The sequence below is a fragment of the Lagenorhynchus albirostris genome, chromosome 19, assembly GCF_949774975.1.
Source record: "Lagenorhynchus albirostris chromosome 19, mLagAlb1.1, whole genome shotgun sequence".
Lineage (NCBI taxonomy): Eukaryota > Metazoa > Chordata > Mammalia > Artiodactyla > Delphinidae > Lagenorhynchus > Lagenorhynchus albirostris.
In genome coordinates, this window is record NC_083113.1 from 26,503,750 (window position 1) to 26,531,302 (window position 27,553).

Genomic DNA, 27,553 nt, shown 5'->3' on the forward strand with positions numbered 1-27,553 from the left:
CGCAAAGAGCCTTGCCGGCCACTAGAGGGCTTGGAGATTTTACTCTAAGAGGGATGGGCAGCCCCTGGAAGATACTGCAAAAAACAATAAAGCGCTCTTTTAAAAATTTGTAAACAGACGGTCTACCCAGTGCTCACGGACAGTGGAAAGACACCCTTTGCTGCTTCCAGATCAGAACACAGCTCCATCTCCCCACCTGGGAGCTGCTATGACCCTAAACCCTCACTCAAAGGTGCCCAGAGAAGAGAGGGTGACCTGAGCGCCAGCTTCCCACCAGCAGAGCTGAGGTCTGGTGCCCTGACACAGGACCAGCAGGGCAGAGTTCAAATCCTGGCTTCTTCTTCAAGCCATGTGGCCTGGGCAACAGTTCACTTTCAGTAGAGTCCCTGCCTCACAGGGCTGTGAGAGAATGAAAGGGGCCATACCAGTGACCAGTGCGGCTCACTGGTCAGTAGCGGTGACGGAGAATCGCCCCAGCTTGAGTGTCACATCACCCAGGGTTGGAACCTGACTCTACTACTTACTGCATGATCTTGGGCAAGTTATGTAACCTCTCTGTGCTTCGGTTTCCTCTTTTGTAAAATACTCAATAATAGCTTCCTTAACACTACACACCTACGAGAATAGCCAAAATCCAGAACACAGACAATACCAAATGCTGACAAGGTTGTGGAGCAACAGAACTCCCATTCACTGTTGGTGAGAATGCAAACTCACACAGCCACTCTGCAAGACTGTTTGACAGCTTCTTATACAACTAAACGTACTCGGGCTTCCCTGGTGGCGCAGTGGTTGAGAGTCTGCCTGCCGATGCAGGGGACGCGGGTTCGTGCCCCAGTCCGGGAGGATCCCACATGCCGCAGAGCGGCTGGGCCTGTGAGCCATGGCCGCTGAGCCTGCGCATCCGGAGCCTGTGCTCCGCAACGGGAGAGGCCACAACAGTGGGAGGCCCGCGTACCGCAAAAAAAAAAAACAAAAAAAAACCTAAACATACTCTTACCATATGATCCAGCAATCTCACTCCTTGGTATTTACCAAAAGGAGTTGAGAACTTATGTCCACACAAAAGCTTGTGCGTGGATGTTTATAGTAGCTGTATTTAAAATTGCCAAACCTTGGAAGCAACCAAGATATCCTTCAGTAGACGAGTGGACACATAAACTGTGATACATCCAGACAATGGAATATAATTCAGTGCTTAAAAAAAAGACATTGGGGCTTCCCTGGTGGCGCAGTGGTTGAGAATCTGCCTGCTAATGCAGGGGACACAGGTTCGAGCCCTGGTCTGGGAGGATCCCACATGCCGCGGAGCAACTAGGCCCGTGAGCCATGGCCGCTGAGCCAGCGCGTCTGGAGCCTGTGCTCCACAACAAGAGAGGCCGCGACAGTGAGAGGCCCGTGCACCGTGATGAAGAGTGGCCCCCGCTTGCCGCAACTAGAGAAAGCCCTCGCACAGAAACGAAGACCCAACACAGCAAAAATAAAAAAAATAAAGACATTGAGGAACCTTAAATGCATATTACTAAGTGAAAGAAGCCAATCTGAAAAACACTACATATTGTATGATTCCAACTATTCTGGAAGAACTATGCAGACAATAAAAAGCTCAGTGGTTACTGGGGCTGGGTAGGGAATGAATAGGCAGAGCACAGGGGAATTTTAGGACATGATACCACTATGTATGATATTATGCTAATAGGTACATATCATTATACACGTGTCCAATCCCACAGAACGTACACCAAGAGTGAGCCCCAAGGAAAACTGTGGACTTCAGGTGACTACGATGCTTCACTTTAGGTTCATCTTCACAAAAAAAATGTACCATCATGGTGAGTAATGTTGAAAATGTGGGAGGCTATGCACGTGTGGGGCAAGGGATCGAAGGAAAGTGTGTATCTTCCTCTCGATTTTACTGTAAACCTAAAACTGCTTTTTAAAAAGCCTTTGAAGAACAGGCTTTAAAACAACGTCAATCCCGGGACTTCCATGGTGGTCCAGGGGTAAAGAATCTGCCTTCCAATGAAGAGGACGCGGGTTGGATCCCTGGTCGGGGAACTAAGATCCCACATGCCACGGGGCAACTACTGAGCCCGCGCGCCTCAACTAGAGAGCCCATGTGCTGCAACAAAAGATCCCGCACGCCTCAGTGAAGATCCCACGTGCCACAACCAAGACCTGACACAGCCAGAGAAATAAAGAAAATAAATATTTAAAAAAGCCAATCCCCCCCCCATCAAATAGCCTTCCTCTTACAGTTGATGTGAGAATTAAATGAGTTAATACTCCTTTAATACATGAAAAGGGGTTTTGACCAGCCCCTGGCACACAACAAGCACTCAGTAGGTGTTTGTTGCCAAGCGTGCCAGGATCGGGGAGAGTATTATCTGGGACAGCCAAGGACACAGGCTCCCCTTCGGGCTCCCCCAGGGAACCAGCCTCACCAAGGGTGCCAGGTGCTCCGATTAGCCCTCAAAGGCAAGAATTAGGTAGCAGAGGGGCTCTGCCAGTGGCAAAACACAAACACAGATGGGCTGAGGCTCCTGGCGAGTCCCTGGGTCCCCAGGCCCTGGCAGGGGCTGGCAGGGACAGCAGGCATCCCCCTGGCCCAGCCTTCCCCCACCCCCACCCCCGCCCGGCACCCCACCGCAGAGGCGCAAACACACACGTGCGTGTGCAGGTGGGCCTGCCCCACATAGCCCACTGGCTGGAATCTTCCGGGTGTTTGTCACGCCCCTGGAGCCCCGGCAACTAGGCCACATGCACCCGACAGAGATTCAAGCTGATCTTCCATTTATACTGGCGAAAAAGGAATTCATTGACAAGTTTTGGGACACAGGGCAGGCTCAGCACGCTCGCCTCACAGGCCCCAACGCACGTCCTCCACTTCCCTCGGGGAGGCTCTCATCATAATTAGAGATGGCCTCCAGTGTGGGGGGACTGCCTCAGAAGACCCCCCCCCACAACACACGCCCTGCTCACCCCCTCCCCCGCCCAAACAGTGCTTCGCAGAGCCTGGCACAGAGTAAGGAATGAGTGAATGAATGAATGAATGAATGAGAGAGATATCACCCTTATATATGCCTTCCCTGTTAGGATGTGGACATCTCCTGCACATTAATGAGGCAGAGGGTATGTGAAAATGATGACTGTACAGAGGTTTCTATTTTAGTTAACTGAAGTTTAAGTTTATGACAAACTGACTCTCAGAATTAACCCTGCTTGCTGGGAAAGCCACGTTTCTAGGAGAGAAAAAATGGGTTCAGAGGATTAGACCACTTGCTGAGGTAACACAACCAGCTGGGGGTGGTACTCTGAACAAGATACAAAGCCCTCCCTATCCTTACGCATCCCACCTGCACACCACCTCCAGGCAGCCTCCCCGACTATGCCAGCTTGCGTGGCTGCCCCTGGCTGGGCACAGTGACCCTGGATTCATCTAACCATATCCCATGAGTCTTCCTGATCCTGGCAACTAGGCTATAGGCACAGATAATGTCCTCTCCTCTGGTCCCCAAAGCATGAGGCTCCACCTGGGCCCACAGGAGGGGCTCAGGAAATACTCATGGAGAAGAGATGCCCTGGCCGGTCTCTCTCCCTCTGCCCAGCTAGAGCGGGTTCCCTGGGCTTGAGATGGCAAAGGAGGATGTACTGCTCTCTGCCGAGTGAGGGCCTTTATCCACTTGGCTGTGAATGGAGACGTGCCCATCTGACACACAAACACGGAGAGGACAAAGAACGCTCCTGCAACTTATAAATCGGAGAAATCACGTCTGACAGTCACTTTCCGTCCTCCGAGCGCTGAGCAATTCATCAGCCGGTCCCCCCGATTCATAGGCGCAGCTACACCCTGCACCCATGTTCGTAAATACGTGCACAGTCAGGCGGACTAGAGTTGCAAGCCGGTTCCGGGGCCGAAACAGCCGCCATTTAAGCAAATCACAGCCCCAAACCGGTGCCCATGTGAGGTTCCGGGATAATTAGATCAAGAGCCCGATAGACAACTATCTGGTCCCTTTCCTCACTCCCCACCTAACGTGTTTAAGAGTCAAACCTGGGAGACAGGAGAGGGAAAATAAAACAAGCAAAAAAGTAAAAGTGGGTGAAAAATAATAAAGCCTGAGGGCTTCCCATAGACCTGGGAACCTCTCCCACTTGAAGGCAGACCTTCTGATTTGCAAATCTTCTTCCTGAAGGGCGAGGCCCTCTCCCCACCGGTAGGGGCTAGAGGGGCTCCCTGGGGGGCCCATTATGTGCACCTCTGCCTATAAAACCATCCAAAAAAACAGTGGGGAGGGGTGGCAGGGGCTGCCCCAGTTAGTGTGCAAACACTCCTTTGCGTGCCCGTGACCCAGTACCAGCCAGCCCGTGGCTATCGAGAGAACTCACTGTCACCGTCACTCTCACCCCACCGGCGCTGACAACCTTTCATTCCATCCCAAGTCGCAGGTTCTGAAGACAGCAGCACCCTCGGAGAGTAACTTTCCTGAATTATATAAGATCACACAGGCTCGGCGACACCTTGCAGCAGAATGACAAAGCTGTCTGGGAGTCCACAGGCCCCTTCGCCCCGGCGTGGGGCTGGAGGATTTTGTGAGTGAAGAGGCACAATCGCTTCCTCTTCTTTCTGTTCTTTTTTTTTTTTTCTTTATAGCACATGACAGGCGTCCATAAGAGAGACCCACGCAACTCAAGTGCATTATGCAGCCCTGCTCATCTGTAAAGTGAAATGCAGATTTCACCCGCTTGCTGTGCCGGAGCGTGCCTCCCAGTCCCGTAAGTCAGGGCTGGCATGCGGAGTCTATTGATTTATTATGATTTTTTAAAAATAAAAATAAATAAAAACCCAAACTGCCAAACAAACAACCCGACAAGCATGAAAATCCCAGAGTCCCTCTCTCTCTTTTATTTTTTTCCTCTGCTCAGGAATAAGAAGTGTTAATTTTACACTTCATTTCTCAAAAAAATAATAGGATGTGCTTTTGCTTAAAACCAAGTCAGCCTGCTGGAACCTTTCAGGCTGAAACTGTGTCAGCCCAAAAGGGGAGCAGAGGGCTTTGTGGAAGAGCATCGTGCCGAGATGATAGCTCCCTGTAATGTCCTCGGTACCGACTTTTGTCTCCAAAAGCATTTGATCCCTGGCAGACACATGCTTATTTCCATACAGGTCTTGGGGGAAGCCAGGAGGAGAGAAAGCTGATTATCAGAATCCTGAAGGTGAAGCTCAGGTGGGCCCCACTGATGTCAAAGGCAGGCCTGGGCACACACTCCGAGGCCATAATTTGCTGCCTGGGAGGGAGGGGCAGCAGGCTGCAGTGGGGAGGGGACAGGGCATTGTTCTTGGACTCTAATGCACTGAGCATGACCCGCTCCCACCACAGCCGTGGGCCCTGCCTGGCCCTTCTCTAAGCAGGGACCCCACTGGGAAAGGCTGCCCCTGAGAGCGGTGTCGTTCATGCGTATACCCCTCTGGGAGAGAACCAGTGACGGCCACCTGTGGAGACAGGGGACATGATTAGCTACCTCCATTCAGGAAGCAGCAATTAAGGACACAAGAGTTAGAACCAGAGACACCTGGGTTTGAATTCCATTCCATCACCCACTCGCTGTGTGTACTTGGATAAGTTCGTTAACCTCTCTGAGCTTTAGCTGCTTCTGCTAGAAAACGGGCAGCATCATCACAGGGTTTTGTAAGGTAGCCAAGCAGGCTTCTTCTGCCACAGGACGGCTGCCCTCACTGAGACACCCTTCCTCCAGATCAACTCTTCATCCCCCTCCCCTCACTTCATCCAGGTGTCTGCTCAGATGATGTCACCACCGAGGCCTACCCAGACACCCCCCGGCAAAGACAGCACACACACCCCATCCTTTCTAGAGCCTTACCCACCTTGAACTTCCTTGAGAATGCTCACTGCCACCTGGCATAGTACAGAGAAGATTGTTTATTTTAACTCACTGACTCTCTTTTTCACACGTACACACAGAACACACACACACAGAAAGAATAATATAAGCTCCACGAGGGCTATTTTGCTCATTACTATGTCACCAGTGCCTGGAACAGGGCCTGGCACAAAGTAGATGCTCAGTAAATAGGGAATGAACGATTTGTGTAAAGCACTTAATACAATGCTTGGAACATGGGGAGGAGATACTGGTAAATGCCAGTTACCAGACACCAGTGGTCCCCCCGAAACTTTTAGGACTGAGGGCTTATAAAAAGCTGTTCTTGCCTTCAGGAACTTGCTGTTTGGATCCTCACAAGATGGCCTGGTCCAGGAGTGCAGGCACCAAGGGGCTCCCTCAACTGACAGAAGAGGAAAAGAAGCTTAGAGGGCAGAGCCCCTACCAGGGAGGGGGCAGAGTGAGGCGGGGGTGAGGTGCATGCTGGTCACCACAAGCAGCCCTCTCTGGCTTTAGAAAATACCAAAAAGGCCACAGGACTTGAGACCTGGGACCTAGCAAGCCACCCTCTGCTCCTCAATCACCCAAAAACCTCTGGCAAGAAGGAGGACAGTCAGACCCACCCTCCACGTTTCCATGTCTGAGCCAGGTGGGCCCCCCTGCCAGCACCAGCACCAGCGTCAACTACAGGTGGCAGAAGCGCTGGGGACTTTTCCCAGGTGAGGGGAGGTGGCAGTGCCCACAGTGACACAGCCTGGGCCAGCCCCAGGCTGCAGCGTTGTCCCTGCAACAGCATCTCTGCAAACGGAGGGAGCTGAAGAGGGGTGCACAGGCTGCCTGGCCGAGCTGAAATCCTCTGTCACCAGCTTGGGTAACGAACTTCACCGGACTTCAATTCCACAGTACCGGGGGCTGAGCCCACGGCCCACCCCAAGGGTCAGGTCAACTAAAGGCCCCTGAGGTCCAGGGGCCCAGGCTCAGTCACACGCAGGGCACATGGCGATAAGGAAGAAGAGGCAAACGAGAAGGCAAGAGGAGGACCCTGGGAGAGGACCTCTCTGACGCCACGCCAGTAAATAACCAACCTCAAACAGACAGGTAATAGAGACAAGGGCCGATGGGGACCTCCGTCCTTTGTTCTCTATGAAGAACAAAGACCTCTGGGCAGAAGAGAAGAGGGCAGGCAGATAATAATATCCGGGCAGCCAGATCAGCTTGTTTATCTATTGATCTGTCATTAAATACCACAGGAAACGAACCCAGGCAAGCCGAGAGGGGAGGGGAGGGATGACATTTGGGCTGGGGTTGACGAGGGGCAAAGGAGGAAACAGGGTCTGAGGCGGGCTCCTTCACCAGCGGCCAGGCGGAAATCAGGGAGCCTGGAAGCGGGGGCAAGGGCTGATCTTGGGATCCCCAACCCGGTAGGCCCCAGCTTCCCTCCAGCATCTACATCCCTGCTGGGCAAGGTGTGGTCTCTGGCATCACCTGGGAGCTGGTCAGAAATGCAGAACCTCAGGCCCCATCCCAGACCCACAGAAGGAGAATCTGCATTTTAAAAGTGCTCCAAGGATCTGGGGGTGCATTCAAGTTTAGGGAGCACTGAGCTCTATAAAAGGGCTTCTGGGGACGCTGATCTCACTAGAACCCTGTTGTGATGAAGCTGTACCTTCGCCAGGACTGTATGTCTCGGATGTCTAAAACGGAGTCCACTTTTCCACAGCTGCTTTTGGTCCACACTTTACAGAAGGCTGAGAAATCCTCGACAATGGGAAACACTTTCCTGTTATCATGACCGGGATGAAAATGGTGAGGCTGTCTTTGGAGGGGAGACTCTGCAGTGGGCAGCTAACACTCCCCCAGGCCACCTCAGCATCCCCACGGCCCCAGACCCCCAGTGCCAGGGTGCTCGGGGTGCCCAGGGCCTCCCATCACTCAAGAATACCCAACCATTGCTTGAAGGCACGCCCCACCACCGCTGCCCCCATTTTGGGCCCCCATTTTCTTAATTGATCCTGGAGGATGGGCTGTGCCCTCCCTCCTCCCCTCAGAGGCACCTTCCCAGACCTCTCTGGCCAGGAGGGACCCATCTCATGGTCCCCCATGCTTCAGAAAGGCTTATAAATGAGCTCTGGCAGCCTGAACTGGGGCCCCACAGGGGACCTGGGGCCTCTTCAAAACAGAGCCCTGACAATTAGGCAGCCTGAGTTTTGAAAGGCTTGGGATTGATGGCGTGGACAGTAAAAATATCACCTGGGGAGCTGGGTGTAGTCCTCTGAGGGTTGCCTGAGGTCAGTTGCCATGGCGACGGAGAATGAGCTCAACCTTGTAACTGACCCTTATCTTTTTTTGATCTGTGGGCCACTTGGGGCCAAGGCTTGAAATCAACTGGAAAATAATCCGGTCACATATCAGAAAGAAAACTATTTATACTTATTTATCCAGGTACCCACCAACGTCCGCCTTGGACAAGGATGCCAACGCCCCAATAAACTGACACGGCACGTCCACGCGGAGGCTACCAGTTGGCAGGAAAAGGGGAGGCTGAATTCCCCATCTCGGCAGAACGTAGCTCTATCCCCATGCTGGCAGGCACAGGCAGGTGGAAAGGGTTACCCTGCCCAACGTCTCACGTCACTCTAGCCGGAAGCGCTGGGCCCTCTTGCCATCCGGTAAAAGGCCACCAGAGGAGTGGGGTTCTGAGATTTCTACTCTCGTCTGGTACTCAGGCGTTGTTTCAGCCTGGCTAGATCACTAGGCTGTCTAGCTTTATTCCAGGGTCGGAAGAGGCGTGTTCCCAGCCTTGAGGCGGGACAGGGATGTCGAGTAGATGTGCCTCGCTCTCTGCACCTGGGGGAATTGTTGACGTGGGGTTTGGGGAAACAGGCTGAGGGGACAACTACAGGCCCTTCTTCCTGCACACACACCCCCGAGGGCCTGGCCGGATCAGCTGCCCGTGCACCCACTCCAGGGTTCCCGTGGCAAGACGGCCATCTGGCCAGGGCCCGTCTCCAGCACGCTGCTATCCTAAGTTACAAGTGCTCGCTCACTCTCTCCTCCGAAACTCAAATCAGAAGACTCCAGATGGTTCCATTGACCGACTGCTCCCAAGAGCCATGTCAGATGGATCTTAGCTAGGGGTCAGTTAAGCCTGAGCATGATTCCGGGTAAATTTCCCTTGAGATTTCCCATCACAGCAAACAGGACAGTTCAACTGCCTGCCTCTCTCCCACCCTTGTTTCATCAAGATGATCTTCTTTTGGGAGTGGGGGGAAAAACACGCCTGTGAACTAGGCAGCTCGGAAGATATTCCTGGCTCCCCTCAGACCTGCAGGGTGACTGGGCTGAGCACTTTCCCTCCAGGCCTCAGTCTCCTCATCTGTGAAATGGGGAGAAAGTCGCCTCCCTCCCAGGGCTGCTATGAAGAGTGAGTGAAAAGGAGGATTACAGCACCACCGCCAGTGCTACTATCGCTGTTTTGGTTCTTTCCCACATGATTGGACCCTGAAACTCCACACCCAGGGTCTTGTAACACAAGCCCTCTGCGGGAGTCACCAGGGCAGTTGAATCCACCTTCAGTAAACATTTCAAGAGCCCTTAGCCGGGCACATTGCAGGTATGCAATCTATGTTACATCCACCCACAAAATACCTCTGGGTCAATTTTCCTTGTCTCTATCCTCTTCCGCCTCCACACCCCTCCTCATATTTGCGAGGGCAAAAGCTGTGTCCAGATTTCAAACCCTTTTGCTCAGCTGTGGCTCACTGCAGCTCCCTGCTTCTGACCACAGGAGTTCACTCCATCTCCCCTCAGATGCTCCTGCGACCAGAGTTTCATATTTCTTCCTGGTTCTTCTCCTAGTTCCTTTCTCTTAAAACTCACTGGGATTTCTATGGAGGTCAAAGCAGAGCCTGAGACGAGGACACGACTCAGGTTCATGTGTTCCCCCACCCCCTGGGAACGGTCAGCCCTTCTTCACAGCTGGGCCCATGCACAGAGCTCCCTAAGGGCCCCAGTGCTCTAAGAATCTCCAACAGAGGCTGGCCCCGCTGGACCGGGTCCTCGATGGAGGGAGGCTCCTTCTGGTGCTAGGATCTGCTTCCGTGCTGCCAGGGAACCCAGCCCTGGATGGTTAATGAGAAAACACACGATCTTTGCAGACAGCTCTGCTTACAGACTTCTTTGGCAAAAGAAAAGTCACCAACCAGGCCCTGGACAGGTCCTCCAAGAGATGGGAGGTGCCGATCTCAGCTACTTTAAGGAAAGAGAGCGAAATAAATGAGTAAATGATCAAATCAACCACAGACAGATTGGTGGGCCTTCAATGAGAACTTGAGGGAGAGAGAACTCTTGGAGTTCTAAAGAATCCAAACTTCTAGAACTTGAGACTCTGGGGGCTTGAAACATCCTACTGATGAAGACATTCCATGGCCCTCCTCACACACCGGCCCCCCCAACTGCAAAACACAAAGACGCTCAGAAAATAAAGATTCTGCTACATCCCCTGGGGACCCACTTCTTAACACGCCAAACACCTACTGATGTATATCCCTGATCATCAGACTCAAGTTTTCCACAACAAGGCAACAGCTGGAAAATCCATCACGCTAATAATCCTCAGATTAATGGCCTCTAATAACATACAATTAACGGGACAGGCAGGCTGCAAAACTCTTATTGTCACCGACCCTGCCAGGGACACATGAATTACCCCTGCTTCAACTACAAGGGCTGTCTCTGCGGCTGACATCGTTTTTTCCCCTACCAAGATCATTTTGTAAAATGAGCACCAGCAATGCAACAAAAACCCAGACAGCTACCCACATGCACACAAACACAGGGCACCCATGCGGGAGGCTGGTAGCACCACTTTTTTTTTAAAGTTTTCCATCCAGGTAGACACAGAATTGTCCCTGCAGCTCCTAATACTTAAAGCAAGAAGACCTACTGCTCAGCCTGGAAACTGCAATTCACCATGAAAACAGTGACAAGACTAGAAAATAATAACTGATTGCTATTGCAAAGTTTTCAAAAGTATGCATCTGCTGGATGTGAACTGTCCAATATGGTCATTACTCAAGGGGCTATTTAAATCTAAATTAATTAAATAAAATTAAAACTTCAGTTCTGCACTTCAAGTGTGTAACAGCAATGCGGTTAGCGGCTACCGAGTGGGATGCCGTAGAAGGTTTTCATCCTGGCAGAAAGTTCTGTTGGCCAGCGCTGTGCACATTGCAAGCGAGGCAAGGGCAGGGGCTCTCCCCCGTCTTGTTCGACACCATAATCCCAGAACCGACAACAGTGTGTGGCACACAGCCGGCGCTGGGCACTTATTGAGTTGTGGTACGTGCGTTTCCCAAATGTTGTGAAGAACGCCTCATCCCTTCTGCCTGTTAGTGTTTATTACAACTGCTCTGCGTGGGAAATGCTCAGATGTGAACTTCTCTGACCTTCAACTTAAACCTCTACCCTGATAATTATGTGGTCGCTTTCCCCGGGGCAGAGAAGAACACAGTGGATGCAGGAAACTTCGAGAGTCACGAGGTTTCTCTGAAGGGCACAACCCAGATAAATGGGTAACACTGACCCATAGGTTGTGAGGTGGGTCACTAACTAGGGGTCACTAGCTCGTCAGGGGCCCACCTGGCACCCCACCGCTGAGCAACCCGCGTCTTCCACTCCCTGCATCATCCCGAGAAACGGCAGAATGTCAGCAGACAGAGGACACCTATGGGCGGTCAAGGCCAAGAGAGAGAATGACCGATGCAGGGAATTCCCACCTGTACACTGGCTCAGCCCCACTGCTCGAGAAGGAAGTGTCTGCTCGAAATTGTAAGGCTTACCAGTGGTGTGCGGTTCCCCGGTTCTGCTTCTGCACGTTACATCTCAAAGCACCAGGTTTTTTCTGTGACCCGCGTAAAATGAAAACTGGGCATTCAAAGGCCACATGGAATAAATGAATACATTCAAATCAACAATACATCCTTCACATCGTCACATGATCCCCATCATATTACCCACACTGAGCTGCCCTGGGGGAGCAGTCCTGTCTTCAGTTCGGCTGAGGGGCCCCAGGAGCTGGCAAAGCTCGGCGTTGCAGCCCGGCCCTCTAAGGCGTTTCCTTAGACGGAATTTTCCTCTGGTCCACTCTCCCCGCACCCCCTCCTCGACCATCAGCACCAAACTAACACCTTGCTGACGGCAAGCACAGCGCTCCCGCCTTTCTTTCTTTCTCCAACAGACCCAGACGGAGGCCTGCCGGATCCCCCAGGCTCACTTCTGACATTAACGTGGGTTTCTTCACCTCCCAGAGCCGAGCTCTCCCACACAGTCATCTGGGATGCTTTGGGGCCAGCACCCAGAGACCAGGTGGGGCTCTGCCATCTCTAGGCAGCTCAGGTGCCATAGCCCAGCTCCCAGAGGCCGGCCAGTCTGCCTCTGCCCACAGCCAGCTCTGTCCACACCCGGTCGCGCCTTCACCCGCCTACAGGGTCCCAAAGCCTGAGGTCTGCTCCCATCCCACCCACCACCCCTAGCCCGAGGGGGCAGTTAACTGACAGCGCCTGACAGCCCCTACCCCCGGAAGAACAGGGGACACGGGCAGCCTGTGCAGGAGGAGGAAGCAGACGAACTGCTGAGAGGTTGGAGGGCGGGGGTGGAGGCCACCCCCATGCAGCCCTCCACCCTCCACGCTGGCCCAGCAAGCGGAACAGCTGCCATTAGCTGTGATGAGAGGCAGGCAGCTCTAGGCCCACGCACCGCGGCAGGAAAATGTCCCTCTGTACAGCTCTGGCTGGCATCTCGCCTTTTTGCTTCTTGGAAAAGACGGCTTCATAGACGCTCTCGGGAAAAAAGCACATCAACGCCTGGCCATTCACCCTTTGCTCTCCGCCCTCCTGGCCCGGCTCACCATGCCTGCCCGTCTCTCCCCGCTCAGTCCATCCCGAGCACAATGACTGGATAATCCTCCCCAGGCTCGACGGCCGTCATTTCACTCTCCTCCTCAAGAACCTTCAGTGGCTCCCTTTCTCCTAGTGAAATCTCAACAGCCCAGGCCCCACTAACCAGCACCCTATTTCCAGCCACACCCACACCCCCTGCCACACTGGTCTCCTCGCTCTCAGGACCTTGCTCACTCCTGACTCTGCACCTTGATCCAAACAGTTCTCCGTGCTTTGCCTCTGTCCTTCCAACCACGATGTTCCAAGAGAAAGTCCTACACAGGCATTCGAGTCTCCGGTTCCACTTGCACCAAAAGCTATTCATAGTTTTGTGAAATAAAAAGCGGTCTTTCGGGCTTCCCCGCTGGCGCAGTGGTTAGGAATCCGCCTGCCAACGCAGGGGACACGGGTTCGTGCCCTGGTCCGGGAAGATCCCACATGCCGTGGAGCAACTAAGCCCGTGCGCCGCAACTACTGAGCCTGTGCCCTAGAGCCTTCGAGCCACAGCTACTGAAGCCCGCGTGCCTAGAGCCCGTGCTCCGCAACAACAGAAGCCACCGCAATGAGAACTCGCACACAGCAACGAAGACCCAATGCAGCCATAAATAAATAAATAAATAAATTTATTTTAAAAAAAAAAAGGTGGGGGGGGGGGTCTTTCCAAAAATTCGTCCCTTTGCTTAAGCTAACTTGACTTGCTGTCACCTGCAACCCAAACAGTCCTGGCTAATAAATTCCCTGAAGACAAAAACAGCATTTTTCTTTTTTTACTTGTCTGGTGTTTCTAATCGGGCCAGACAAACATGAGGTGCTCAGTTAATGCTAATACTTTGGTTGGTCAGTAGATTCATACCCCCATCCTCATGGCCCTGGACTCTTCCCTGGAGCATGCAGCCTGGGGGTTCCCGTACTCAATGCTATCCCAGACGTAGGAGCTCAGACACACGGCTCTGTGTCCACAGACACCCTCTACGTGCCTAGGATCGAGTCCCGATAGCATCCGGATGGTGACAGAGCACGACCCAGTCTCCCCTACGACCCTACCCTCACCCCAGGAAACATGCTGTTCTCGGGGCTGGACACAGCCCCTCACTTGCTCACTCGGTGGACACAGCCCCTCACTTGCTCCCTCGGTGCACTCAGCCAGCACAGCACGTGGAGAGAAGTGTAGGTTCAGAGCCAGTGTTCAAATGCCCCTGCTGCCTCCTACTAGCTGTTGGGTGTTGATGAGTGATCAAATCTCCCTGAGCCACAGTCGCCCCAAAGGTGGAATGAGAACCGGCACAGGACCAACCTCATCGGGCTGCTGTCAGGGTGAACGGGCTCAGAGCACCAGTGCTGTTATTATTATCACCACCATCACTGTTGTTGACTGTGTCAGGTCTGGGTGAGGCCCTGGGGTAACAGGTCAATGAGACACTCAGGGGTGAGGAGCTTGGGAGGCCAGATGAAGGGACCTGGCATGTGTGACAATGCAGTCACCTAGAAACCCTGAAAATACCCCAGATTGGGCCCTTAAGGACCCCTGGGGTGGGGGGTGGAGCTCTAGGGGAGACGGACGGTTGGCAGCCTCTGTAGGGGGAGCAGCTGAGAGGAGTTGGGTGCCCAGCAGCCCAGCCCGGCCCATACCAGGGCCCTGGATCTTCCTCACTGGCCACATCACAGCCTTGCTGACCCAGCACCCAGGATGCAAGTGCCTTTCCACTGGAGGGCAGAGGCTCGGTGTGAGGACACAGGGTCCCCCTGTCATTGAAAGGCTTGTTCTGGTAAGATGACGCTTCCATCCCCACTGGACATGACCGGGAGATGGACACACACACACACACACACACACACACACACACACACCCCTCCAGAACCCATTTCCAGTTCCCACAAATTAAAGCAGTTCTCAGTACAGTACTTCCCACTACAGCAAAGGCCGTAGCCCCAATTTCACCCACAATGTTAACCTCAGAATCTGGGGGCGGGGGGGAGGGGAAGAAATCCAAAGCCTTCACTTCATGCTTTAATCACACCCTGAATGTACAGAGGCCCAACCTTAACGACACTCCAGAAACCACAGGCCAGATTCTAGCAAAGTACCTTGAATTCTGGTTCCAAATTCAAGAGCGTGTCTCCAACAAGACTCCTCCAGGCAGCACAGTGCCTGGCCCTATCCTTGCTTCCGTCTGGATGGCAGAGCTGAGAAAAGCAGGAATCCCATAGGCCTTCCGAGGGCTGCATACGTGTCGGCGGGACTGGGATCCAGCATGAAAACGGGGCCCAGGTGGCCTTCTGCCCAGGTCACCACAGAGCTCACCTCCCTGCCTCCCCACGGGCGAGGCCCTCCCCTGAATGCCCTCCGCCCCTCCCTGCCAACAGCAAGACGTCTTCAGAGCACAGCTCAGGCTCCCACCTCGACAGGAGCGAGTACTGCCACCTGCCCCCCTACCTCCAGACTCATACGGGACCCTTGCTCTTTGCACCCGAGACCTGTCCCCACCTCCTCGGTGCACTCACACATGTTCCCGCCTCTCTCCAGGTACCCAGTGCCCGGTAAGAGCCCGCACACAGTGGGCAATCAATCAGTGCTCACTCAATGGAAGGAGGTTCTCGAGAGACAAACCAAAGTTAGTTCCCGTGTATCAGAGAGAAACACCTTCTCTAAGGGGACAGTGCGTTCTCACTGTCTCCCGCCTCACACCCAATTAAGTGGAAATAAGGAAAACCAGGTAGTCAACACAACACAATCTTATTCTGGAAAAAAAAAAAAGAAGGGGGGTATAACTATATTAGTGTGTGCTTATTGAAAAAATTGCTGAAAGGGCACAGGCAAAGGCGACAGAGGGTCATCTCTGGATGGCAGGATACATTTTCCTTATTCTCGCTTGGCTGTGCAGGCGTCCCTCGGAATCCACAGGGGATTGTTTCCAGGAACCCCGCAGGTGCTCCTCGGATGCCCAAGTCCCTTACCTAAAATGATCTGATGTTTGCATATACCCAGTGTACATCCTCCCATAAACTATAAGTCATCTCTAGGTTACGTATAATACCTAGTACAATGTAAATGCTTTGTCAATAGCTGTGAATACAACGTAAACGCTACTGAATAGTTGCTGGTGCCTGCCACAGTCAAAGTTTTGCTTTTTGGAGCCTTCCGGATTTTTTTTCCTGAGTTACCTCCCATCTCCAGTTGACTGATTTCATGGAACCCATGGATAAAGGGCCAACTGTATTTTCTAGTTTTCCTGCAAAGAGCGTGGACAGCTCTTGTAATAAGTAGAATAAAAGCTTTTTTAATAAAAAAAATTTTAATCCACTGATTAACGATTAAGACAATGACGGCAAGGCAGTGTCCCCTCTCTGGCCCCGGTGTCCCCATTTATGAGCAGAGGGGGCTGGAACCAGAGATTTCCATGGCCCCCCTCAGGCCCCGCTCTGTGTTTTTTTCCATCAGAGACTCTGGGCGGCAGCCCCACGCCTCACTCAGGCAGCTTCTCACTGCCTGCTGGCCCCCATCCGGTCCCCGCCTCCATGGGGGCAAATCAGTCCTCTCACCTAGGTTTGGTTCCATCATCTGTCAAGTGGGATGGGCAGGCCATTTTCCAAGTCTGGGTTCTGCCACCGTGTCCTGGCAAGTCAACTATCTGTGCCCCAGTCTCCCCATCTGTAAAATGGGAATGAAGTTACAGAGGCATTGGTAGAGCTTGGAGGGCACCTCCAGGCTCTCACAAGCACCAGCTCCTTCACGTGGCTGTGAAGGTGCTTTGAAAGGTGTGAGTGACCACCCGCATGTGAGCTGGTGGGATCTGTTGCAGGCTCATGCCTCAGAGGCAAGGGGAATCTGTCTGATACGATTCGTGACCACAAAACCAGAGGCCGGGAGGTGTGGGGAGATGGGAAGTGAGGCTCCAAGTGGGCGAGAGATGCCAGGGGGCCTTATGACCCTTCGTGACGAGGCCCCTGCAAATGCTCAGAAATGCTGTGGCTGCCTCGGCCTGGGTCTAGCCTGGGCCTGGCCCACGGGGAGAGGCTCGTCAGGCCAGAGGCAGCCTGCCCAGATCCGCACCCTCCGTGAGATTGAAGATGACAGGCTCTGGGGGCCGGAGGAGCTGGGTCAGAGGAAACTTGGCAAGGAGAAGGGCGAGAGGGGCAGCTGGGCTTACAGGGCCTCATGGCCCCCAGCCTCTGGAGTGCCCACCGGGGGCCCCCCCTCAACCCTCAAGCCTTTAAGTGAGTTCTAAATGCTCCTCGTCTGAGGCTACGGTCCTATCGCTGCCCCTTCCCATGGCGCCAGCTCCCAAAGAGACAGTAGAAAGTGATCCAAAGATCCAATATTTGTATTCTGAATGCTAATTTGACATAGAGGAGTGGGCATGGGGGAGCGTTTATAATCAGTACTCCAATAAGCCCACAAATGACGCCCGTATTTTATAAGCTTGTTAGAAACAAATCACCCCTTAGCTGATATTTACTTACTGATGAATCATAAAAGGGCTCAATACACAAAGAGTAAATCCGAAAAGAATGTCTTTCTTCAGTCCCATCTTCGGCAACAATGCTGGAAGGTGGGCCTCGCCCAGCCTACACCCCGCTCCCCACGGCGTGTGCCCAGCCCCCCACTCCCGCCAGCCTCCCCAGGGTGGCAAATCACTGGCACCAGCCCCGTCTCCATGCCCACCACCCCCCCCCGCCCACCCCCATCGACTGGCCTAATCTGGGGCTCAATCCAACGCTCTGGAGGCAGCTCCGTCCTTCTGCCACCCCCGGAGTCCTCTGCGGGAGCAGATCCAATCCAGCTAATTTGCATAATGATGAAGCCCTCCAGTGTGGGCTGGATCTTAAGAGGGTTGGGAAGAAATATGCCCTGTCCTTTGGAGAGGCACACGGAAGGCTCGGTGCAGCCCGGGAAGAATGGGGCGCCCGGTGGGTGGACAGGGGTGGCGAGGAACCGGCATCTCGCTCGCCAAGGACAGCTCAGCTCTGTCGCCCGCTGAGCCTGTGTCCAGCTGGCCCAGCAGAGAAAGGACTGCCCAGGGCTATAAGCCAGCAGGAAGTGAGGTTCAGAGTGCCAGCTCCAGATTCAGGCCGAACAGACCCAGGTCAGAGTGACTGCCACTCACCGGCTGGCTGACCTTGGGCAAGTCACTGACCTCTGGGAATCTCAGTAGGACCAGACGAGGCAGCCCGTAAAACACTGATTAGAACAGGCTGGTAGAATGCAACAACGGTCAGCCATTATTATATTCATAGTATCATTATTCTCATCCCTGCATTATTGGGTCTGTCCAACCATTTGTTTATTCAGCAATGCCAGGTATTGTGCTGGGCCTGCCAGGAGACACAGGGACACACATCCCGCCTTTGAATTGCCTCCAGTGACAAAACCATCTAAGGGTCCGGAGGTGAGGGCAGTGCTTGCTAAGGGGGCACACGGGAGCTACTGGAGGGCCGTTCAGGTTCTCCTCCTTGGTCTGGTTGTGTTCCGTTTCTGGAAAGTCCTCAGGCTGTACATTTGCAATTTGTGCATTTTCCTGGATGGACATTATATTTCAGTAAAGTGTTTTTTTAACGTCTTGTCTAGTTAGGAAGGGAGATCAGCCAGGTGTGTGCATAACACCAGGCAGGAAAGGTCAGCCTCTTAAGAGGGACGGATAAAATATTTGGGATGCGAGTCGGGGCAACACCAAGAGGGAAGAAATTCCTTCTATGAGAAGTGAGGTCACTTTAGCAGGTGCCTGGTATAGTGGGTACTCAAGAGATTCCTGCTGAATGAGTGCGTGAGTGAATGAATGAATGAATGACTTCTTGGAAGAGGGGGCCTTGGAGGAACACGTTCTGAGATACAAAAGCAGGGAGGGCGTTCCGGGGGAGGGGGAGAGGCTCTGCAGCGGGCTTGCTCCAGCGGACACATGCTCACCAGGCCAGGTGCCGCTGGCAGCCGTGATCCTGGGAGCGGGGCCTCTGCCTCTGCTGGGCTCACAGTCTGGGGGAAACCAGGCATCCAAGAAGCAATTCCCAGGTTATCAGATCCCTTTTCATTCTGCAGAAACTGACTGAGCACCCCAGTGCAGAGTACAGTGCTAGATGCTGGGGACACACAGGTGAACAGGACGACAGGGCCCCTGACCTCCCCGGCTCACTGTAAGTCGTTTTTTAAAAAATCTGGTGTGAAAAATGTATCAAACCTGACACTAAGGCAGCTTCACAAACAGTTAGTCACTAATCGTCACAGTGATGCTATGAGGCTGGGGCTATTTTTATTCCCATTTTAAAGATGAGGAAAGTGATACTGAATGAAGTTAAGCAACTCGCCTAAGATCACAGGGCTTACCGAGAGGCTGACCCAGCTGGAGCACAGCTCTCACTCTCTGCCCTATTTCTCGGTGGCTGATCAAGGAGGCAAAAATGACCCCTCCCCTCGGCCTCTACAGAGCACCTGCATACCCGTGCCTCTTCCACAGCCCTGGGAGTAAGCTGGACAGAGGCACCATTCTTAGTTCCATTTTACAGATGGGAACACTAATTTTCTGAGCACTGGGTCACAAAAGGTAATAAGTGACAAAGGAACTGGACCCCAGAGGCTCAACTCTGTGTCCATGCACTTTCCCCTGCCCAATGCCGTTGGGCAGGTGAGTGGAGACCATTCAGAAGAAGAGGGGCCTCTGGTTAAGGGCAAGCCCAGCACCTTGGGGCACACGGTGTACACGCCTGGGCCCCGGCCCCCACAGAACCACCTGGTCCCACTGACCCATCTCAGAGCCCATGAACTACGAAGGCATCGTTCCCAGCTCTGCCCACCATGCGCCGGCCGGGGGGACCCCCAACTCCACCCACTCACTGCCTCTGGCCCCTTGAGAAGAGCAGCCACAGCTGGAGCAGCAGCTCAGGCTGAAACGATCCTCCAGAGCTGCCTGTGAGCAGACATGGCTGCTCTAAATGGCGATTTTGCAGTGTGGAGTGCAAAATTATTTTCCACGGCGCACGGGGAGCGGGCAGAATGGATCTTCTTGGGCTGAGCTGCAGTCCCGCAGCCAAGCAAACCTGCACAGACTCTGGCCGTGACTGGGCTCACTGCCGAGCCCCAGCCACCACAGCTCTGAGATGGGACAGGACGCCTAATAACTGGTAACGTTTACTAAGCGCTGACTATGTGCCAGACGTTATGCTAAACACGTTCCCTCTGGGAGGAGCACATAAAACCTCTACGAGGAGGTAACAGGAGGCGACAGCGCCCAGGCATTCCAGCCCCAGAGCGGTGCTCTTAACCCCCGGGGCTGCGCTAACATCCTGACCATTGGTAGTAGAGGGATAAAGGGGCTGCGCTAACATCCTGACCATTGGTAGTAGAGGGATAAAGGCAATTAAATTCAATACTTAATTTCTGTTATGGTCAAAGCATAGGGTCGGGTGTTGGGAATATAAGCATGAATAAGAACTAAACTATGTGCAAGGAGTTTTACATGATTAAACCCACCGATGCAGGATGTCTTTTCACGAAGATGATTTTAAATGATCGAGCATCTGCTCAGCACACAGTAAGTCCACAGTAAATGTCTTCTAAGAAAAAAAAGGTTAACATTTTTTAAGGAGGTCACGTTTGCTTCCCTACTGGTTATTCTCCGTTGTTTCAAACCAACTCCCCACATCCACTCAAAACAGTGACTCCCTCCACTTCCAAAGAGTGACTTTTCAATGAAGAACCTACCAGCAGTGTGTCCTTGCATGAGTCGCTTTCCCTCTCTGAGCTCAGAGTCCTCCTTTGTGAAAGGAGAAGGTGGGGTTAGAGGACTCACAAGGTCCCTCAGGGTCTAGGTTACTGGGATGCTGGGGCCAGTCGCCATATCCTGATTGTAGAGGACTTTATCAGAGAGTTGGAGGATATAAAGGAATAAGCATGTGAGAATTTCATTTAAAAGTTCAAGATTCAACTTGAGGGCAAGGGCTTCCCTGGTGGCGCAGTGGTTGAGAGTCCGCCTGCCGATGCAGGGGACACGGGTTCATGCCCCGGTCCGGGAAGATCCCACATGCCGCGGAGCGGCTGGGCCCGTGAGCCATGGCCGCTGAGCCTGCACGTGACCTTGGAAGCTCAAGACGTCATGAAGAGGCACAGAATTAAATGTCAAAGCTGATAGGCTAACGGCAAAAAGCTGAATTTGAATGCTTTTAGAACATTCCCTGCGCTCCCCACCAATCCCTATTGCTTTATACTCCACAGCCCCACCCTTATCGGCCTGCTCCTTAAAGGCCATCAAGTGTGTGACCCCCGTTAAAGAGAATTCATGTTTCAAAAGCAAAGCCAGAGGGAGGAAGGAGCACATCTATAACTGGGAGGCACGAATGCCCGATGCCTACAAGCTGTGTGACCTTAGGAAAGCCAGCTAAGTTCTCTGAGCCTTAGTTTCCTCACAGCCAATAGTGGGCACACATCTGTATCTATCTGATATTCTTTCCCGGAAAACAATCGGCCAGCTTTCCAGCACTCCCATCACCCTGAAGAAAATCATAAAGTTTGGGAGACCCAATGGAGACCTGTATCAGTCAGGACAGGATAAGAAACGTGCAGCGCAAGTCACAGGGGCTGCAAACAACAAAGGTTTAGTCCTCGTTTGCCCTTCACGTCCACCGCAGGGGGATCTGCTCATGGAAATCCCTTCGGACACCGCAAGACAGGAATCACCTTCGCTTCTGACACTGACAGTCCCCGAACCCCAGGGAAAGAGGGAACTCTGGAGGGTCTCACCCAGGCGGGGCAAAGCTCTGGCCTGGGAGTGATGCCAGCCACCTCCACTCACAGCCCTCTGGCCAGAATTAGCCACTAGTCCCCCAACCAAGACAAAGGGGCCAGGCTGTGTAACCCTAGCGCGTTCCAAAGGACAACTAATGACTGCCACGTTCACAAGCAGAACGATGATGCTCAGCAGAGAACTCTAATCTCAAGACGGGAGTCAGGAAGGGAAGAAAGAAAATGCAACCCGGAAAACCACAGTGGTGACAAAGGCTCTCAGACAACATTCCAACTTGCCCAGGCCCAGGGTTTGGAGGAGCAAGAAATGTGCGCCATGCTCGCTGTCTCCCTGGGTCAGCCCCCGAGTGGCCGGTGGGCCTGGATCGGGAATCTCCAGTCCCCACGCCCTCTCCTGAAGGCGGAGGGGGATGCTCTCCTCCCTGCCACCGGCTCTCCAAAGAGCACCCCAGGTAAATGCCAGGTGCCGTCCTGGGGCTTTCTGCAAAAGTCGCTCTTGATGATAACGGCTTTCAGAGGTGATGCGACCACACGCCTGGCATCTGAACGTCGTCGGAGGCAGGTGTTGCATCTCTAATTAGGATGGGGATTTTTTTTCACCCCACACAGAATTTACATAATTGAGAAGGAGGTTACGACGAGGACCCTCCCCACTGATTGTGTGTTTTCCAGGTCCTCCTTCCACTTTCCCTTGCACACTTCAAATTTAAGGGAGAAATGAATCGATTTGAATTTTTTGAAATTAATTATCATCACTGCCACGGAAAATGTATCTGCTGCCTTCCTTCGGGAGTTGAGAGAGGAGGGGGGTGACCTCGTGTGGAGAGGAGCCCTGGGAGGTGACACACGTCCCTCGATGCCCTCTTAAAGAAAAACCCCACCTCTCCCGACCTCACCAGCTGGCTCTCAGAGCACCTCCCAGTTCGGTCTGAGGATTCTTTGGAATTTTTTTAGCACCAAAATTAGTGCTTTAAAATGTTACTTGCTACAGTAAAATTCATCAACATTATTATATACCATAGAAACCGCCATCCCAGAAAAACGCACGACATTAAAATTTGGTCTAGAGCTCCCCAGGGGAAACGTTTGCAGCAATTTGTATAACAGTTTATATATTTATGCTATTTAATGGTACAAAGCAATAATTATGACTTCACTCACTGATAAGCAATGGCATTACATAAATCTGATGCAGATTTAGAACATGCCAGCTCTGACACCAGTGTACTAGTTGTAAATTATGTTACCGTTAAAAAAAAAAAAAAGGTCCAAGCAAATATGAAGGAGCAGCGGGAAACTAATAATGCATCTCCAGCTGTTCCAGTTAACCTGCAAATGTGGCCATCTGCACCTCGGGAGGAGGAGAAGGGGAGAAGATGGCGAGGCAGAGCAGGGAGAAGCACAAAGCCTGCCCCGGACGTCGGACCAATGACCTTGCTCCACACGCAGGCCAACTGGGCCCAAATCAGGCAAGGTTCCCTAAGCCCGAAGGGTCCTCCCTCTGCTCCTCAGGCGCCCACACCCAGACCCACGCTCCTGTCCAAAAACAGTCTCTGGTGTCATCGTTCCTTTCCCTGCCCTTGCGGGAGGCTGAGCTTTCGCCTCTGAGTCCTATTTACTGCAGCACCAGACTCACCAGGCAGCTTTCTTTACAACTTTTTCACTTCTTTTTCTTTTCCTTTTTTTTTTTTTTGGAATTTTAACACTTCTGCCCAGACCCATCTTGCATTAAGAAAAGGTGGGGCAGAGGTGGTGGCTGAAAAAGCGGTCATCGGCATGGAGAACAGTGTGCCCACTTCCCATGGCTCCAAATGGAGCCGCGGGCACAAAGGCTAGCACCAGTAGGCGAGATGGGAACGCTGTGGACACAGGCCACACATCTGGGCAGAGACCGCACGCCAGGCTTCCGAGCGCCACAGACGAGTGGTTCCCATGCTGCCCAGGGAGTGGCACATGGCAGCAGGGATGTCCCTGCCCGTGGCTCACCCCAGCCTCCACCCAGATGGCAGAGCGCTCCCCTGGGCAGGCTGGAGGCTCTTCCCCGGGGCGGGGACTCCCCGTCAAGCCCGCGTCAGCTGTGGCTCCCCGGGACTGTCCTTGGGCCCTGCTGGAGAATGAGGCACTGCAGACCACGACGGCTCTCCTCCCCTCCAGAGGCTGGCAGAGGAGGAGGGTCCTGCACCTCGCCTTCTGTGTCTAAGGACGTAAGGGCGGCTGCAACACCAACAGCCGGCACGGAGCATGTATTGTGTGTTCATGCGCTGCACACTTCACGTGACCCCCTCAACTAATCCTCATAACCGCTGCGCTGGGGACTGAATTATTCCCATTTTACAGATAAGGCCACTGAATCATGGAGAGATTTTCTATAACTTGCCCCAGATCAGCTCAGCTAGTGAACTACACTTATAAACCGTAAGGTTCAGAAGAATGTTTGTAGGCCATCGGACCTGTGTTTCAAATTTTTTAACTGCAACCCTCAGCACGAACTATATACACCATGACCTAGTCACACACTAACACATATACGTAACCCCGCCGCCACCGCCAAATTAATGAAATTACACTTAAGCTCACTAAGTGTGATGTACTCTAGCAGTTTCTTTCCTTCTGCTTTTGCTTTTCCTTCTTCCTTTCGTTTACTTCCCTTCCTTTGCATTCTATTCCACTGCTGGGCTCTGCTCTGTCTAGTTCCTCTTCTATTTTGTTGGCTGTGACCATCCAAGTTGATTCCATGATTTGCTAACGGGTTGCAGCTTACAACTTGAAAAGCACTGGCTATTTCAACTCCCTCGTTTTACTGAAGCAAAGCTGAGGCTCAGAGAGGGAAACCCATTTTGCCGGGGCCACACACTTTGTGGCCCAGCCAGAAGCAAAGCCCAGGCCTCCTCCAGCTCTCTTTCCACCAAGCCCTCCAGTCCACGTCATCCCTAAGCCCTTCCGGGGCTCCCCAGCGCCCACTTCTGGCCACAACGGGGATAAGCGGGCCCCTAAGGGCCCCTGCCCTTAGCTGGGGACAGAGAGGCCACTGTGTACATACAAGATGAAGCAGAGGGGGAAACAAGGACGCAGCGAGAGGACAGGGCCCCCAAGAGGGGCTCCCAATTCATTCAGTCAACAATTTGGGGGAGGGGCTGACCCAAAGAGTCTACCTTTGAGGGTGACAACCCCCTGCCCCCGCAGCCGGCAGGGCAGAGAGACACAGTGTCCTCCACAAGGGCTAGCGCTCGTTCCGCTGCCTCCTACCGGAAGCCGCCATGGCGGGGTGAGAGGAGCTGGCTGTACTGCCACAGACACAGAGGAAGGAGGGAGCAAGGCGATCCTTGCAGGACCACAGGCAGAAGCAGCACTACCTGTCTGAGGCCTGACTCTCCCCAGACGTCGTTACATCCCATTCCCAGGTGGGTCCCCGAAGGAAGGCCCTCAGGCTGAGACAACAGGCCAGGGGCACGGTTCCGCCCTCCCTCCTGCTTACAACTCCCTATCACTTTGACAGAATGATTCTGCAACCAAGAAAACACCACTGTTGGCTGCTCCGATTTTCACAGACTTTCAGCAACCCCAGTTCCAATGTCTAGCCATCAGCCTTCCCACCGGAACGTTCCCAAAGCCCCTCCCTTCCTTCAATCCCATGACATCAGTCCCTCTGGCCAGGTGTGGGGCATTGGGTCCTGCCAGCCTCTCAGAGCACAACTCCACCCGTTCCCCCGCACATCAGCTTATTCACAAGACACACTCTAAGTATTGAGGACACGGTCTTTTTATTTTTATGGTCTAAGCAGCATCAATTCCAAGAACTAGAAAAACAGTCCCTCAGTGGGAACCTATTCAGTGACTCGCCTGGAAGGTCCTGGAGGCCAGGCTAGTAGCTCTGTATTCTTAGCAGCACGAGGACAAAGGACAGCCAGGCCTGAGGGCTGGAGTCAGGCTTGTACACACTTCAAAACACACAGGGTGCGTCTAAGCTGGAATCCAGACAGTGGAATTGGTTAGGAAAAGCCGACACTTTCTCCACTGGAAGGGCGAGGAGGCCCTCGGGAGCACAGAGAGCTCGAGTGAGCTCACAGGGAGGGAAGAGGAGAGCGGACCCCCAACTCTGGGGCACTTGGAAGGAAGGTGTTGGGGCAGGGGGATGGACGAAGCGGCCTCCAGCTCCGGCCGCTTGACACAATGCGTGGCCAGCACACCCTCAGCCCACAGCTGTGGTTCTCTTTCAGGGGTCGCATCATCTGGGAGTTATTTTGTAATTAGCCGCCAACGTTTAAAAAAAACACACACACAAGAAATTTTATATTAAAATCTGGAGTTTTGGTTTCTCTTGAAAACTCAGGACATCTGGGATCCCCACGATGCGACCCCCCCGGACGGCAATGGGAGGCCGAGTTCTCTGCTGGGACATGGCAGCCCCCACTGTCTCACACACAGGCCGCGTCACTTGCTTTCGTTAGTGCCTGGTGACACTTGAACTGCCAGGTGAAAAGAGAGCAAAGGGGACCAGGGTTTCAGCCCTCCCTTCCCCGACTGACTCACTGTGTGACCTTGGGCAGGTCCTGCCCTTCTCTGGGCCTCAGAGAAACCTGAGCAACGAAGGGGGTAGAAATCAACCACTGGTTCCCTCGGTGCCCCCGTGATACCATGTCAGGCACCACCTGCAAACGGGGCAAGCCGGGTGTGGTTTCCTGGTGGGGAGCAGAGCTGGGGGACAGGGAGGTGCCGGTGCGGCCCTCACAGTCAGCACCACCGAGCCCGGCGCCATCCCTGAGGCTGTGCTGACGCCGCTCCTCAGCAGCTTGATATGAATATTGTGTCAGAGATAGGAGATATTAAGAATGACAATGCATTATTACTGCAGCAGGGAAATCTCCTGAGTCCTGGAGGTAGGATTTCGAAATCCTCGGCCAAAAATCAATAGTAATGCCCAAGAATTTATAAAAGAAGCACGTCAGTCTGCATCTGAGAAGACACACTTTAGGTTTCTGGCTAAACCAAAGGGACAAGTGCAAGTGTGTCATTCTGGAAGGGCAGGAAGCAAGACGCAAAAGCCGCAAGCAGCGTCCCAGGTGGTGGAAGGTACCTGCTAGGCTCTCACGCGGGGCCAAGATGCCACCAGGCAAACAGAAACCAGCGGCGCCCCCAGGGGCTCTCTGTGACCCCCCCCGGAGGGGACAGGGATGCAGGAGAAACCCACTTCTGCGACCACTCCCGGACCCACTCAGTCCTGGAAACCAGCGTATATGGAGAGGACAAGAACAGAGAGGAGGTCTAGCCTAGGGTACCAGGTCTATTCCTAGCTGTAAAATGGGCATAAACTAGCGGTCCCATCTTTCTCGTGGTATTGCTATGAGATCAAAAATTAATTAAAAAAAATCAAACGTGCTTTAGGAAGCATTAAGACCCAACAGAAAGGGCACTGGCTCAGAAGGCAGAAGCAGCTGGGTTAAAATCCTGGCTGCATCCTGGAGGGTGACGGTAACAACACTTACCTTGCCCCATGGGGATGTTTAAGGGTTGGAGGTGGGACCTCACAGCATCCGCCACAATACTGAGTCTTGATACAGTTTCAATATTATGATCATTATTAAAAATATAAACAAATATCAGGTATTACAGCATTCCCATCTTAGATGTATTTCTTAATCACAACCACTCTTAGTAGATTAGCTGACAGTTTTAAGACTCTTCATGCAATACTGTCTTTCACTGGTACAGGGCTCCCCAGATCACAAAATGCTTCCGTAATTTTTTTCTTGAATGATGCTGACTAGATGAAGTGAGAGAAAGATTCCCCGTTTGACAGGACTCTGAAGCCCCCAAAATTGACGGGACTGCACCAAGGGCACGAACCAAATCAGAGACAGGAAAGAAGGATGCCTCCGTCCTGCCTTGGAGGCAGGGAGGACCCCAAACCTCTGCAGTGACCGACCCCTACCTCCAGTGCCCATTCCTGTTCTCCCCAAAACAATGACCTCTTCTCTCTCCTATC

At 53.0% G+C, this 27,553-nt stretch overlaps 1 protein-coding gene across 2 annotated transcripts in view; it reads right to left on the minus strand.

Moving 5' to 3' along the window:
- The window catches only part of ZNF423 (zinc finger protein 423), a 327,403-nt gene that overhangs the window by 31,837 nt on the left and 268,013 nt on the right, over positions 1 to 27,553 (minus strand). The window lies entirely within an intron of this gene.